The 15041-nt window shown below is 43.0% G+C and overlaps 1 non-coding gene across 1 annotated transcript; it reads left to right on the plus strand.

Annotated features, from left to right (window-relative positions):
• The first annotated feature begins 751 nt into the window (after nucleotides 1-751).
• Trnat-ugu lies at nucleotides 752-825 on the plus strand. Its single transcript has one exon. It is a non-coding gene; the product is annotated as a tRNA-Thr (tRNA).
• The last annotated feature ends 14216 nt before the right edge of the window (nucleotides 826-15041 follow it).

Raw genomic sequence — 15041 nt, forward strand, 5'->3', positions numbered from 1 at the left:
AATAAAGACGCGACAGCACAAAAGACGTCCAGGGCAGGGCTGGGGCGGGCCGAGGCGATGGCGGTGTGTTTTTAGCCGCCTAGCCGCCCCCGGCTGAAAGCCGCTTTCCGGCCTCCTCGGCCTCTTTTCTCCAGCCTTATCTGGCCGCCGCTCTGTTTTAAAAAAACTCACCGCCTCACGGCCTGGGGCGGCTGTCCGCAGTCTTCTGTGTGGGGTGCAGGCGCACGAGTTTCTCGCGTTTCGTCGTTAAAAATCTCAGATACTGAAACAAACTCTTCACTGAAAATTCCTTCATACCCCGTGTTGTCACCTTAACCATTATGTTATCTGAACACACTCCCAACCGTGGCTCCAGCTTTTACTGTCACAGATTATATTTACTAAGATGGTATCTGTTCTTTCGGCCATGTCCGAAAGAACAGATACCATCGGTGACCAAGCAGCTCGTTAGAATGAAATTACAATGCAATGAACACCCTGAGATGCTTACAGGCGTTGACATACGTGAACGTGGACAGATGAAAATGTGTGCCCCGACCGGGACTCGAACCCGGGATCTCCTGCTTACATGGCAGACGCTTTATCCATCTGGGCCACCGAGGACACAGAGAATAGCGCGACTGCAGGGGTTTATCTCTGGCTCGCCTCCCGCGGGGGCAGTAAGAGTGTAGTGCGGGACAATACTTTGAGAATGTGGGTTTCGCGGGAGGCGTGCCAGAAATAAATCCCTGCAGTCGCGCTATCCTCTGTGTCCTCGATGGCTCAGATGGATAGAGCGTCTGCCATGTAAGCAGGAGATCCCGGGTTCGTGTCCCGGTCGGGGCACACATTTTCATCCGTCCCCGTTGACGTATGTCAACGCCTGTAAGCAGTTAAGGGTGTTCATTGCATTGTAATGTCACTGATTATTCCCGGAACAGTACCGGCAGTGGCGGCTCGTCCAAAATTTTGCCAGTGTGCTTCTGTGGTGACCTGTAGATATGTGACTTACAAGGATACTAATCGTAACTGAATTGAATATATTAATTTGTATCGCTTAACGTATTTCCATTTATGACGACGTTTAGGGTACTGCGACCATCTGCTAAAAACTTAGAACTGGCAAAACACAGTTCAGTGTCAGTTCGTAATATCCACACCTATATTTTATTCAGAACATGTTCACGACAGCATTGTATGTGGAATGTGACTGAACTTCGATCCTATTCTCGAAATACTAATAAGAAGCACTTCATCGTTAATAAACTAATAAATAATTGTTGTCAACGACATGATTCAGTATTTTGTAAAAAATTCTCTCTCAGACAATACCCATGTAAAAAGATGATGAAAACCGTAATCTTTTGTTACCTATGATTCTGTAGAAAAATCCTTCTTGTTCGAACTGTTGTATTCACTGGATGTGATTGATGTCTCGTAACACAGAGGTCTGTGAAAAAATCTGTATTATGTTGCTAACCGATATTTGAAAATAGAATTTGTGTTATTGAAATGGATCTTCTGTGTTTGGAGTTTCATTTCATTGTAATTCTCGTACTATATAAATGTTAAGTTTTCTGCCGACGTACCAAAGAGCGCAGCCATTAGCGCTATTAATCTACAGTGCAGTTTATTGGTAAATAGCGAATATTAATGTATCTTGTAACATTGAGAAATATTTTCAAATGTTAATGCATATAGTGAAAGTGAGAAAAGATTTAATAGATATTATTTATTACGAGTAAAACACAACCTAAAGCAGAGTGGATAAATGGTTGTCTTATGGTAGCCGCCATCTTAGTGAAATATTGCAGAGCCAGTTTTAAATTAAATTTGTATACAGACTTAAATGTTGGTTATAATTGCAATAATAATTGTGTGCTAGTGGCCGATCACCCACTCGGGGGTAATAAATTACAGTTAGGTCGTGAATACATCGAACTTCTATTAATACAAACAGCATCTTACGTGATATAAATTCTTATCTGCTGATGTATGAAGCCCGGTAATTTCGTAACAACTTTTATGAAATATTTTGACAAGAAAAATACGTTAGTGTTGTGTACGTATGGTATTGTTACAAAACTGTTCACGTTGCATAAAGAAAAGTGTTGCCACATCGAGATAACAGTAGCCCTAATTTTGATATACGATCTGCAACCAGCAGAGTGTCTTTTAAACAACAGCACTGAAATTACTAAAAACGATTAATCTTGTTTAGTTCAGATGACTTACCACACATTGGCTTGTTTATTGGTTGTAAATGATTACTTTTGTGAATTAACTTAGTGCCATTTACACTGCTGGACAGACAACATTGCTACACGTTCCCAGATGGACATTTCCTTAACAAAATAACATTCATTAGCCGGCAAAAGCAGTGATTAAGTAAAACCTCATGTTACATTAATAATAACTAATTTTATTGTAATCTTGCTGAACTTGTAGAACACACGCACAATTGCACCACACGTTACAAGTTTCAATAAAACCTATACCAAATTCGGCTGACAAAACTCCCCAGTGTGTCTCAGAAGCTACACTGACGGTCCGCGAAATTCTTGAGACATGGCCAGACACTCTACGGCGTAGATCACATTTCCACGAGTCAGTCGTCACCACGGATACCGGCTGTAGCTTGTTTCGCCCCAGGGGGATCTGCGCCCAGCTGCATGCTTTCAGCATAAAACTCCAATCTTGCCTCCTGTACTGCTGGTCTACGTCTTATCACCTGTTTTTGCGGAACCCTCTCCTGGTATGGGGTGTGGTGGTGCAGCGGGATGGAAGAGGGCAAGTGGAAGGGGAGGGAACGAGGACGGACGGCGTGTTTCTTCCGCCTCACTTTTTGTCCCTGGAATACCTACAGCAGGGCTGTCGTGTAAACAGGGCCTGTGAAATTTCTGCACAGAAACAGTAGAGGAAGGCTTCATTAATTACTTGTCGCTACTACGCAGAGGGGTCTTAAGTGATGTACTGATGAAGATGACTGGACATAATCGAACGAGAAGTGCAATATCAAAATTTTTACTATGGGAAGTGCTCCTAATTTATTTTTTATCGAACGCATTAATGAAATATTTACTTACGGCCAGATCTTCAGAAACGATAATTGAATAACATTTTCGGAAGGTAACTATCAATAGCCCTCAAGTAATGTGTAACATACATGTGTGACCATGCATTATTAAAGTAATGATAGATGTAATGTGGTGGCTTAAACCATTTTAACCCGTATCCGTGAAGATGGTCAATGACTGAGACCGGTCGATATTTGAGTTTAAAATAAAAGCAGCTGATGGCCAAACATAATTGAGATATTAAGTCCAATGACAAACAGGCAGTTTTAACTTGTTTCTGGTCTACTTGAGGAAGCATACTTTCAAAGGACATACAAAATAAAATATGGTGCATACCCATGGATCACCATATAGTACATGTCATGTACGTAAGGTGCGTTGTCTTATTAAATAAAATCGCAGTGTTGTACAATTACATCGCTGGCATAAGGAGTACATAGCTTCTGCCCCCAGTTCTGGTGCTACATGGGCGCGTCCTCGGTATGTGACCTTAAAACAGAGAAACAGTTTTCTTTGTAATTCCGTGTACTGTCGATGTTGGCGGGTCGAACGTACATGAGCATTATAAAATGGTATATTCTTAAAAAGAACGGAATAGGCATCATAAAATTACTCATTAGGGTATTTCACAGTGAAAGAACGAAAAGCAGTACTTAAACGCTAAAACACCTAGAACCTGTGGAATGTTCATAAGTAAGAGGACGTTCCGTAGATCGATATATCGACCATTGGTAGTGCTCTCCTTGATGTTTTCGCTGCTATCCATTTGCTTTCCGGTGGACGAGGACCCCCGGGAACTTTGTGAACGGGTGCTTTCCAGGAAAACTGGGTGCAGGTCAGACTGACTCCCGTTTGGCAGCAAATATCACTGGCTTCTGCTGTGCCTATACCTGTGTGTGTACTTCGCATCCGCTTTTACCGGAATTCCCGGTGCGCCGTTCTCCGTAATCCACTTCTGGTAGCAGCGTCACGTCCCTCGGCCCTACCTACTGTGTATTATCCGCAGATTTGTGCTATTGGCTGGCTGCTTGACGTTGAAGTGAAATGCAATGAAGTCTTTGTGTGGGATATTTTGGCCGGGAGGCTCCTTTCTGGGAACTGGGCAAAGTCTCTTTTCTTTGACGCCTCCTGCTTGTAATGGTTGTGTGTTAAGTGCCTTACAAACACCACTTGTTATTATCGTCATCATTTTTCTGCCAATGAGTCATTTCAGTTTCGTCTTTTCTTTTTTTAATTCTTTACCTGTATTCTACGCCTAGTATGCTGTCCATTCCTTTCGACATCCGCATATACACTACTGGCCATTAAAATTGCTACACCAAGAAGAAATGCAGATGATAAACGGGTATTCATTGGACAATTATATTATACTAGAACTGTCATGTGATTACATTTTCACGCAATTTAGGTGCATAGATCCTGAGAAATCAGTACCCAGAACAACCACCTCTGGCCGTAATAACGGCCTTGATACGCCTGGGCATTGAGTCAAACACGGCTTGGATGGCGTGTACAGGTACAGTTACCAATGCAGCTTCAACACCATACCACAGTTCATCAAGAGTAGTGACTGGCGTATTGTGACGAGCCAGTTGCTCGGCCACCATTGACCAGACGTTTTCAGTTGGTGAGAGATCTGGAGAATGTGCTGGCCAGGGCAGCAGTCGAACATTTTCTGTATCCAGAAAGGCCCGTACAGGACCTGCAACATGTGGTCGTGCATTATCCTGCTGAAATGCAGGGTTTCGCAGGGATCGAATGAAGGGTAGAGCCACGGGTCGTAACACATCTGAAATGTAGCGTCCGCTGTTCATAGTGCCGTCAATGCGAACAAGAGGTGACCGAGACGTGTAACCAATGGCACCCCGTTCCATCACGCCGGGTGATATGCCAGTATGGCGATGACGAATACACGCTTCCAATGTGCGTTGACCGCGATGTCGCCAAACACGGATGCGACAATCATGATGCTGTGAACAGAACCTGGATTCATCCGAAAAGAATGACGTTTTGCCATTCGTCATGGTCACCGAGCCGATAGTCCATGCTGCTGCAAACGTCTTCGAACTGTTTGTGCAGATGATTGTTGTCTTGCAAACGTCCCCATCTGTTGACTCGGGGATCGAAACGTGGCTGCACGATCCGTTACGGTTATGTGGATAAGATGCCTGTCATCTCGACTGCTAGTGATACGAGGCCGTTGGGATCCAGCAAGGCGTTCCGTATTATCCTCCTGAACCCACCGATTCCATATCCTGCTAACAGTCATTGGATCTCGGCCAACGCGAGCAGCAATGTCGAGATACGATAAACCACAATGGCGATAGGCTACAATCCGACCCTGCACGAGGCATCACAACAACGTTTCACCAGGCAACGCCGGTCAACTGCTGTTTGTGTATGAGAAATCGGCTGGAAACTTTGCTAGTGTCAGCACGTTGTAGGTGTCGCCACCGGCGCCAACCTTGTGTGAATGCTCTGAAAAGCTGATCATTTGCATACCACAGCATCTTTCTTCTTGTCGGTTAAATTTCGCGTCTGTAGCACGTCATCTTCGTGGTGTAGCAATTTTAATGGCCAGTAGTGTACATCCTACTCCGCAAGCCACCTAATCGTGTGTGGCGGAGGGTACATTTTCTAACAATAACCGATCTCCCCTACGCTGTTCCACTCGCAAATAGCGCGTGGGAAGAATGATTGTCGACAAGCCTGTGTACTGGCTCAAATTTCTCTAATTTTCTCCTCATGGGCAATGCGAGACGTCTGTAGGTTTAAGTAATATGTTGCTCAACTCTTCCCGGAAAGTGCTCTCCCGAAATTTAGGTAGTAAATCTCTGTGATGCATAACGCCTCTCTTGTAACGTCTGCCAGTGGAGTTCGTAGAGCATCCCCGTAACGCTCTCGTGCCGACCAAACGATCCAGTGACGAAACGCGCCTCTCCCCGTTGGATCTTCTCTCTCTCTTCTATGCGTCCTGTCTGGTAGGGATTCCAGATAGATGGACAGTGCTCAAGAATGGGTCGAACTGTGGTGTCACCGCCAGACACCACACTTGCTAGGTGGTAACTTAAATCGGCCGCGGTCCATGTAGTACATGTCGGACCCGCGTGTCGCCACTGTGATCGCAGACCTAGCGCCACCACCTAGGCAGGTCTCGTGATACGAGAGTGGACTCACCCCAGTTGTACGAGAACCAAGCTACCGGCCAGTTGTACGCGAACCTAGCTATCGCCCAGTTGTACGAAGCCTTTCTCTCTCATTAGCCGAGAGACAGAATAGCCATCAGAAGTTAATGGCTACGAACTAGCAAGGAGCCAATTGTATCAGTGCCTATAGCTTACTAGTATTCAAGAGCGATGTATTCCAAGGAATAAAGAAAAGATAAGTAAAAAGCATCTACATACTTTTCTTCTTATTCATTTATAAGTTCTCATGTTCCAGACTTCACGCCCGTATGCTTATTGCCGTGCGTGCACTATCGGCTACAGCGTTAGTTTAGCATTCTTTTCAGCAATCCACTTCACAGTGTCGGTCCAGCTACCGATACTACACGAACAAACGCATTGTAAGCTGCTTCCTTCTTGGATGACTTACAAACACACAGCAACAAAACGTACCAACGTGACTTCAAACACTTTGTTACAGGAAATGTTCAAAATGTCCTCCGTTAGCGAGGATACATGCATCCACCCTCCGTCGCATGAAATCCCTGATGCGCTGATGCGGCCCTGGAGAATAGCGTATTGTATCACAGCCGTCCACAATACGAGCACGAAGAGTCTCTACATTTGGTACCGGGGTTGCGTAGACAAGAGCTTTCAAATGCCTCCATAAATAAAAGTCAAGAGGGTTGAGGCCAGGAGAGCGTGGAGGCCATGGAATTTGTCCGCCTCTACCAATCCATCGGTCACCGAATCTGTTGTTGAGAAGCGTACGAACACTTCGACTGAAATGTGCAGGAGCTCCATCGTGCATGAACCAAATGTTGTGTCGTACTTGTAAAGGCACATGTTCTAGCAGCACAGGTAGAGTATCCCGTATGAAATCATGGCGGTGAATCGAGGAAGTACTGTACATACTGACGAAACTAAAATGAGCTCTAACATGGAAATTAAGCGTTTCCGGACACATGTCCACATAACATCTAAAAAAATATGACGTTTCAGTCTTCGATCGCTATACTTTATTTTCAATTACCGGTTTCGGGCTAGCTGCCCATCTTCAGATCTGTTAGACAAAGTTAAAAATGTAATTAATAATTGGGCGCGGCGGAAGAGGACTCGGCGTGGCGTTGTATACGTTCTGACGTAGGGAAATCCACTCCTCCACCAATCAAAACAAAGAAGAGGAAACGCACATTTTCGAAAAAATATCTACTTTTTAATTATATTTTATGTTTTCTTTATAAAGAAATTTTAAATTAGTTTAAATTTTTCGTTTCATGGTCCACTCAAAAAAGATTATTCATATGTTATTGCCTTAAAAAAATTGTTTTATTAAAAAGAATATTCGCGATTAATATATACGATGAAATAATAACAGATGCACAGTTGTTATAGGTAGAGGGCACTTTTTACTGTTACCAATCAGGTTACTCTTAAAAACTGCGATATAAGGTTTTAACAGATTGAAATTTACTTTACTTATGACAGCGAACCGAGTGTTCTGTACGGACAAGTTACTCTGTAACTACAATATATGGTATGTTGGCGTTTAATACGTTCCAAAATTTCTTTTTGTAAACTAAGATGTTTCTATCACTAACTGTATCTCTTTTATCAATTACATTTTTAACTTTGTCTAACAGATCTGAAGATGGGCAGGTAGCCCGAAACCGGTAATTGAAAATAAAGTATAGCGATCGAAGACTGAAACGTCATATTTTATTAATGAACGATCGCGGAATTCCCATTCAGACAATTATGTCTAGTTTTGATACACATAACATCTTTTCTTTATTTGTGTGTGAGGAATGTTTCCTGAAAGTTTGGCCGTACCTTTTTTAACACCCTGTAAATCTAATCTGGCATCTGCTTTTCCCCACTGCTTTTCCTTTTCGTATGATCATTCGACGCTAGGTCGCCCCGGATAAAAGCTTGAAACTGCTTTGACTCAAACATTTCAATAAACTTTTAAGTCAGGCAGCGAATCAAACCTGACGTTCAAACGTTCAACTGCATGATTATGATATCTAATATCTCAAGCTACATCCTCCAGTGGCTATCCTTTACGGATGTTTTTGTGTAGTTTTCCCTTCTTCTCTTCCGTGAAGTATCACAAACACTTAAAGTCTTGCATCATACCTGTCTCAAATCACTGTATCTTTTAGTCCACAGCTTTTCTTTCAAGTGTTCCAGTTTTTTCCCTGCAAAATTTGTAAAAAAATTTTGACTGCTCAGTATTAAATGTAAGGTCTGTAAGTGAAAACACTTTCTCGAACAGAGGCAAAAGGAAGTTAAATTGAAAATCTCGTAACAGCTTGACAAATCCACGTGTTTCATTAATAGCAGTTGTTCTCAACATTGTGGGTTTTCCTAAATGTACTCGTACGAATCTTAAAGTTCGACCCTATGATCTGCCACACTTTGTACGAAGCGACTTGAATAACTCCATGTTGTTGGTGCAAATTTTGGAAAACACTTCTTTATTATTGCATCTAGTAAGCTTGTTCTCATCGAGGAGTTGACAGAACCGCTAAGATTAGCAAAATGACTGTACAGGCACTCACCCGCGATGGGGTTAAACCAAATTCACTCTGTGGCCGTAGCAGTGCACAAGAACGTCATGTGGAGTTGCTTCTCTGACTCTTTTTTTTTTTTCTCCACATCACACGTCTGCGCGACCAACTTAGTTTTGCATTCAAGTTCTTCAAGACGGTCTATTGCCACCTTTACTATAACTTCGGGCGGTCTACCACTGCTAACTTCACTAAACTGTACAAAACCTTCATAAATCTCTGCGTCGTACGTAAGCATATCTGTATATGATTCGTAATTGCGAAAGAATAGCACAAATGTCACTTCTTTCAGTGAGTTTTTATTTAGGAGAGCATAACAGCATGTACGCTTTCAGTTAAATCATTTTGTATGAGAAGAGATAATCCAGTGAACACAGAGTGCTGATAAGTGGATTCTCGCTTTGCCGTCAAACTCAGCCAACAAATGAGTTCACAAAATTACTCGACTGATGGAATCGCAACTTTCCCCGTACCATCAAAATAATTCTTTTATCGTCAAAAATGGGTCAGTATTTCCCGCTTCTGTTTCACTGCCTCGTTCTGATTTAAAATGCTTGCACGTATCTGTTCAGCTAATTGTAAACCAATCCCACTTTAAATGGACTTGCTCATGGCTTTCCAAACACGGAGATGAGATTCTGATTTTCCGTGCCTTGAAATTTCAGTGCGCAGATTATTAAGGTCGGATTAACCACGATTTTTACTGTTCCAGGGAGATTAGTCGTTCATGAGCAACAAACGTAACCAGCAAAGAGTTGACACAATGTCCCACTGCCGCATAACCAATTTTTTTGTCGTAAATATTAAGTTTAAATGTTCAAATTAAATTTCTGGATTTGTTCTCTCCCTTTAAATTGCTGAGACTGGGAGTAGGTGACCAGTCTCTAAAAGTTCTTTCACTGAATGACAGTTGGGGGGAAAAATTTATCGAAAACAATATAACACCACTATTACAGTCAGTCTCTTTGCGAAACCACTGGTTAAAATATTATGCAGACACACTGAACACTATGCATTCATCCGTCACGTAACTCAGCACGCTGAATTCAGGGTAGCAGAAGAGAAAACGTGCTGAATGCAGTCTTCCTATCCCATGCATCTGCCCATTTTTCACACGAGCTTGGTGTGACTTCACAAATGGCTAAATAGAAGTCGAGACGAAGGTATACAGACTGCCACAGCGCCTCGCTTATAGTTTCATGAACTAGTTCAAGGAAGCGCCCTCGCAGGCGCACCAACTGTGGTGCAGCACGACAATTAGCTGTCCGTTCAAGGGAAAAAATTACGGACTGTAAAATAGATTTCATAAAATGGAAAAAAAGGAAATGTGTGACTAGGGCCTCCCGTTGGGTAGACGGTTCGCCGGGTGCAAGTCTTTCGATTTGACTCCACTTTGGCGACTTGCGTGTCGATGGGGATGAAATAATGATGACTAGGACAACACAACACCCAGTCCCTGAGCGGCGAAAGTCTCCGACCCAGCCGGGAATCACACACGGGCCCTTAGGATTGTCAGTTTGTCGCGCTACCACTTTTTTCTTTTTTTTTCTGTTTTTGTTCTAGATTGTTTGTTGAATTTGTTCATGGCGGACGTCCTATGACATCCGTTCAGGTCGATCGTTGATCCGGTCACTCAGGTGTTTTTTTATTACAGAGGGGAGCTACCCGTCTGACCGAACACGCTGAGTTACCGTGCCGGCACCCTCAGCTACCAGGGGCGGACATAAGATGATTTAGTTATTACTTAGCCACTCGTATTTAGTAGAGCGTCTAATCCATGTGTGGAGAAAATGCCCTTGACAACGAGTAAGGAGTAGGACTGTTGATATTTTTAAAAATACTGCGGACTTGATATATCAAATTTGAAAAAAAAATTATCGGCTTCCAATACATTGGAAAAAGTATTGATATATTTACGGAAAAATATCAACTTACCGGCCTATAAAAATAATGGCTGCAAATTTTAAATATACCACCTGTTTTAGAGTTGTATATTTAACTATTTATTTATTTTTAGAAGCTGACAGCCTGTTTATCCCCCTTAGAGCAAGAACTAAAATGAAAGAATGCATAGTCACACTTGGCGATAACCACCTTGCTAACCGCCCACCTCCCACCGGAGGTTAGAGTTCTCCCTCGGGCATGGGTATGTGTGTTGTTCTTAGCGTAAGTTAGTTTAAGTTACATTAAGTCTAGTTACCGATGATCTCAGCAGTTTGGTCCCTTCGGAATTCACACACATTTGAACACCTTGCTAACAATGCTAACTGCATGTAAGTGGCACAATAAAAGGTATCCGATGGGTCCGTTATTCGGTTTCGTCACACATCGGATTTGTCTGGAACACTTCATGTCGACTTTCCTGTTTTCTCATTTCTGCAGACGCCAGCGATCTAGCAGTTATAGTGTCAAAATTGCGTCGTGAAGTTAAACTTTGCAGTTTCTGTTGGTAGCACTGAGCGCCGATTACGTGAGCATTTCCCTTTTACACGTCTCCGCCCATCGCAAAGCCCAATCTTATCATTTAGACTTTCTTGTTGATCATTTTCAGCAACTGTTTTTGAACGATGCCGACTTGAAGAAATAGCACGCTAGTTGCGTTAAAAGCAACTGGCGTGCTATTTCTTCACTTTCGAAATCTTGCAATCGGACTTTTTTTGTGCGATCTACACTTGCATCATACAAAGAGGGAGACTGGACGTGATGAAAGCTCAAAAAGTAGTAAGATTGAAACTTCCTGGCAGATTAAAACTGTGTGCCCGACCGAGACTCGAACTCGGGACCTTTGCCTTCGCAGGAGAGCTTCTGTAAAGTTTGGAAGGTAGGAGACGAGATACTGGCAGAAGTAAAGCTGTTAGGACCAGGCGTGAGTCGTGCTTCGGTAGCTCAGTTGGTAGAGCACTTGCCCGCGAAAGGCAAAGGTCCCGAGTTCGAGTCTCGGTCGGGCACACAGTTTTAATCTGCCAGAAAGTTTCATATCAGCGCACACTCCGCTGCAGAGTGAAAATCTCATTCTGGAAGTAGTAAGATTCTCTCACGTTGTGAAAGTGAAATTATGTTCTACTACAATGTGTATCGAAAATTGCCTAAAAATATTATATAAAATAAAAATGTCGGCACCCGATATTGCCATTCGATGTCGATATATCAGTGATATAATTCGGCAATACATATCTATTTGTTTTGGAAGAAGTATCGGTATATCGAAATTTATCAATAGCCCTAACCGAAAGGACTACCTCGCCTGCGAACTTCGGCATTGGTGTCTGTTGGCCTTGCACCGGACTTTATGTTGAGAAACTTTGAGCTTCTGGATTGGTTCTCCGAGGCACGGAGACGTGTCTCCCTCTAGTAGTTCCAGGCGTGAGTACCGCTAGTCGGCTTTCTGCGTGCGGGCCGTGACGGCTCGCAGTTACGCGGTCTCTGCCGTGCTGTGCCCTGCCAACTGCCGGAAGTGGCTGCTACACGCCGCTTGGCGCTCTCCTAGTTAGCGGGTTCCTCCGTTACCGCCGCCACCACACAACGTGCTGCTGGAGACTGACCTTCCGACGTCAAAACTTGTGTGCGTACCGCACCGGAAGTTTCACTGACGGAGGTGACGTCGTTGTGCAGCTTCGCGTTTCATTTATTTCCGTAAATGGAGCGTTACATTGCGAGGATTCTGTCCTTTCACGGTCACCATTTACATAGTAATTTTGTTGGAATTACTTTCTCTGCCTTTCCTTCTAAAGACTGTGTTTTCGATAAGCAGACAGATTAAATGTCTGTCAGTGCAACGCCAATCTATGTTTAGTAAAACGAGAGAGGGGACAGGACATACTGCCACTAAATAATGTAGGCGAGTCGGAAAAGATTTTGTTTATTTAGCTTTTCGTTTGCTTCGTCGCAGTTGGCTCATAAACACTACATATATTCTGAGAATAGTGTCGGACTTGTTGATAGAAGCATGGACACTAATCCAGTACCTGAGATTATATATATATATATATATATATATATATATATATATATATATATATATATAAATAATCACGGAAATCTGGAAGTTACAAGACCCAGAACTCACCAAAGACATCCACAGGATCTTGGAAGACATGTGGAAGACCATGAAAATTCCTGACGACTGGAAAACTGCCCTGATACACCCACTACACAAAAAAGGGGACAAGACTGACCCGAACAACTACAGAGGAATATCCCTACTACCGGTCACATACAAGATCCTCTCTAAAGCTTTACTGAACAGACGAGAATGCCAGACCGAGCACTTGATTGGGGAATACCAAGCAGGCTTCCGTAAAGGGCGGTCTTGTGCGGAACAAATTTGGAACATGAAAATGATTTTACAACACAAACAGAACCTGATCATTACCTTTGTTGACTTCAAAAAGGCGTACGACTCTATCGACCGGAAAACTCTTCAAAATTCTAGCAGAATACAAAGTAGACAACAGAACACGGGCTATCATAGAGCAAACTTTAACCAACACGACCTCCAAAGTAAAGTTCTGTGGGGAACTATCAGAGCCCTTTGAAATTCGCACAGGTGTCCGACAAGGCGATGGCCTCTCACCTCTCCTTTTCAATCTGGAGTTAGATAAGGTCATAAAAGAATGGGAAACATCACAACAGGGGATAACCTTAGGAAACCTACAGATTAAATGCCTGGCTTTTGCAGACGATTTGGCGATTCTCACGAAAGGTATAAAGGAAACAAGACTCTATTGAAAAACTGCACGAAATCGCTTCCAAAACTGGACTACAGATCTCTTAAGAAAAGACACAGTTTATGAGCACAAAGAAACTCTCATCTCTGAACACAAAGTATGGCACGATTTACAAAACGGCAAACTTCAAACACCTCGGTGAAACACTACAAATGAGTGGACATAACAGAGACTCAAACGAAGAAAGAAAGACTAAACTGGACAAGGCATACAAAGTAGTGTGGAATCATTACAACAAGAAGTCTATCTCACAAAAAGCCAAATTACGCCATTACGACACGGTGGTGCTCCCCGAGGCACTATATGCAGCAGAGACCACACTAATCCTAGGGCATACACGTATCAGACAATTAGGAAAAGTAGAACGGAAAATACTTAGGAAAATATTTGGCGCAACTAACAACAATGGAATATGGATCAAGAAACCTACAGAGGAACTGTACGAACGTACGGAGACAATGACAGAAAAGATTAGAAAACGCAGACTACAATTCTATGGACACCTATACAGAATGCCATCACACAGGCTGACCAAACAGATCTTTGACTGGGTAACCACTAGAAACAACAAATGGGTGGCAGAGGTAGAAAACGACCTGAACCAACTCAACATAACAGCAGACACAATAAACGACAGAATAAAATTCAGAAACATCATTAAGAAAAGTAAACTACATGAGATACAATGTGACAAACGAACAGGCATAAAATGGACCGAAGAACGCAAGCAAGATCACAGCCAGAAGATGAAAGAAATATGGGCAACCAAAAACACAATCAAGATGAAGCCGAAGACACAAAGCCGACAAAAAGCATGGACAGAGGACCGGAAACAGAAACACAGCGAGCGAATGAGGGAAGTTTGGGCAGCAAGGAAGGCAGCAAAAGGAACTGGCCATGTAGTTTAGTCCAAATGCGCTCTTTAAGGGCAAAACACCAATAATAATAATATATATACCAATAATATATATCGCTTCCTCTTCCGTTTATAAATGAAACTGAGGCAGCAAGAGCCGGCCGGTGTGGCCAAGCGGTTCTAGGCGCTTCAGTCCGGAACCGCGCGACTGCTACGGTCGCAGGTTCGAATCCTGCTTCGGGCATGGATGTGTGTGATGTCCTTAGGTTAGTTAGGTTTAAGTGGGTCTGAGTTCTAGGGGACTGATGACCGCAGATGTTAAGTCCCATAGTGCTTAGAGCCATTTGAACCATTTTTGTAATGTGACATAGGTTAAGAAATTAGCGAATCATCCCCATGCAACTAAAGGGAGCTGTAGGTGGCAAAAATTGCAGGGGAATATGTAGACTGTGTATATTGGATTTCCCGCACTCGGACGCGACAGCGCGCTTAGTTACATGCCAACAGTAAACAAATGTTTGTATCAAAATTTCGTCCAATGTGCATTTTCGGACGTCAAAGAAAAGCAGTATGACAAAACTGTAATCGTTCAGTACTCTGCAGTTGTGCTGCTCACTGACTGCAGTGGGCAGAGTTTTCCGTAAAGTACTGGAGTTACAGAGTTC

This window comes from Schistocerca piceifrons, chromosome 3 (genome assembly GCF_021461385.2).
Source record: "Schistocerca piceifrons isolate TAMUIC-IGC-003096 chromosome 3, iqSchPice1.1, whole genome shotgun sequence".
Taxonomy (NCBI): Eukaryota; Metazoa; Arthropoda; class Insecta; order Orthoptera; family Acrididae; genus Schistocerca; species Schistocerca piceifrons.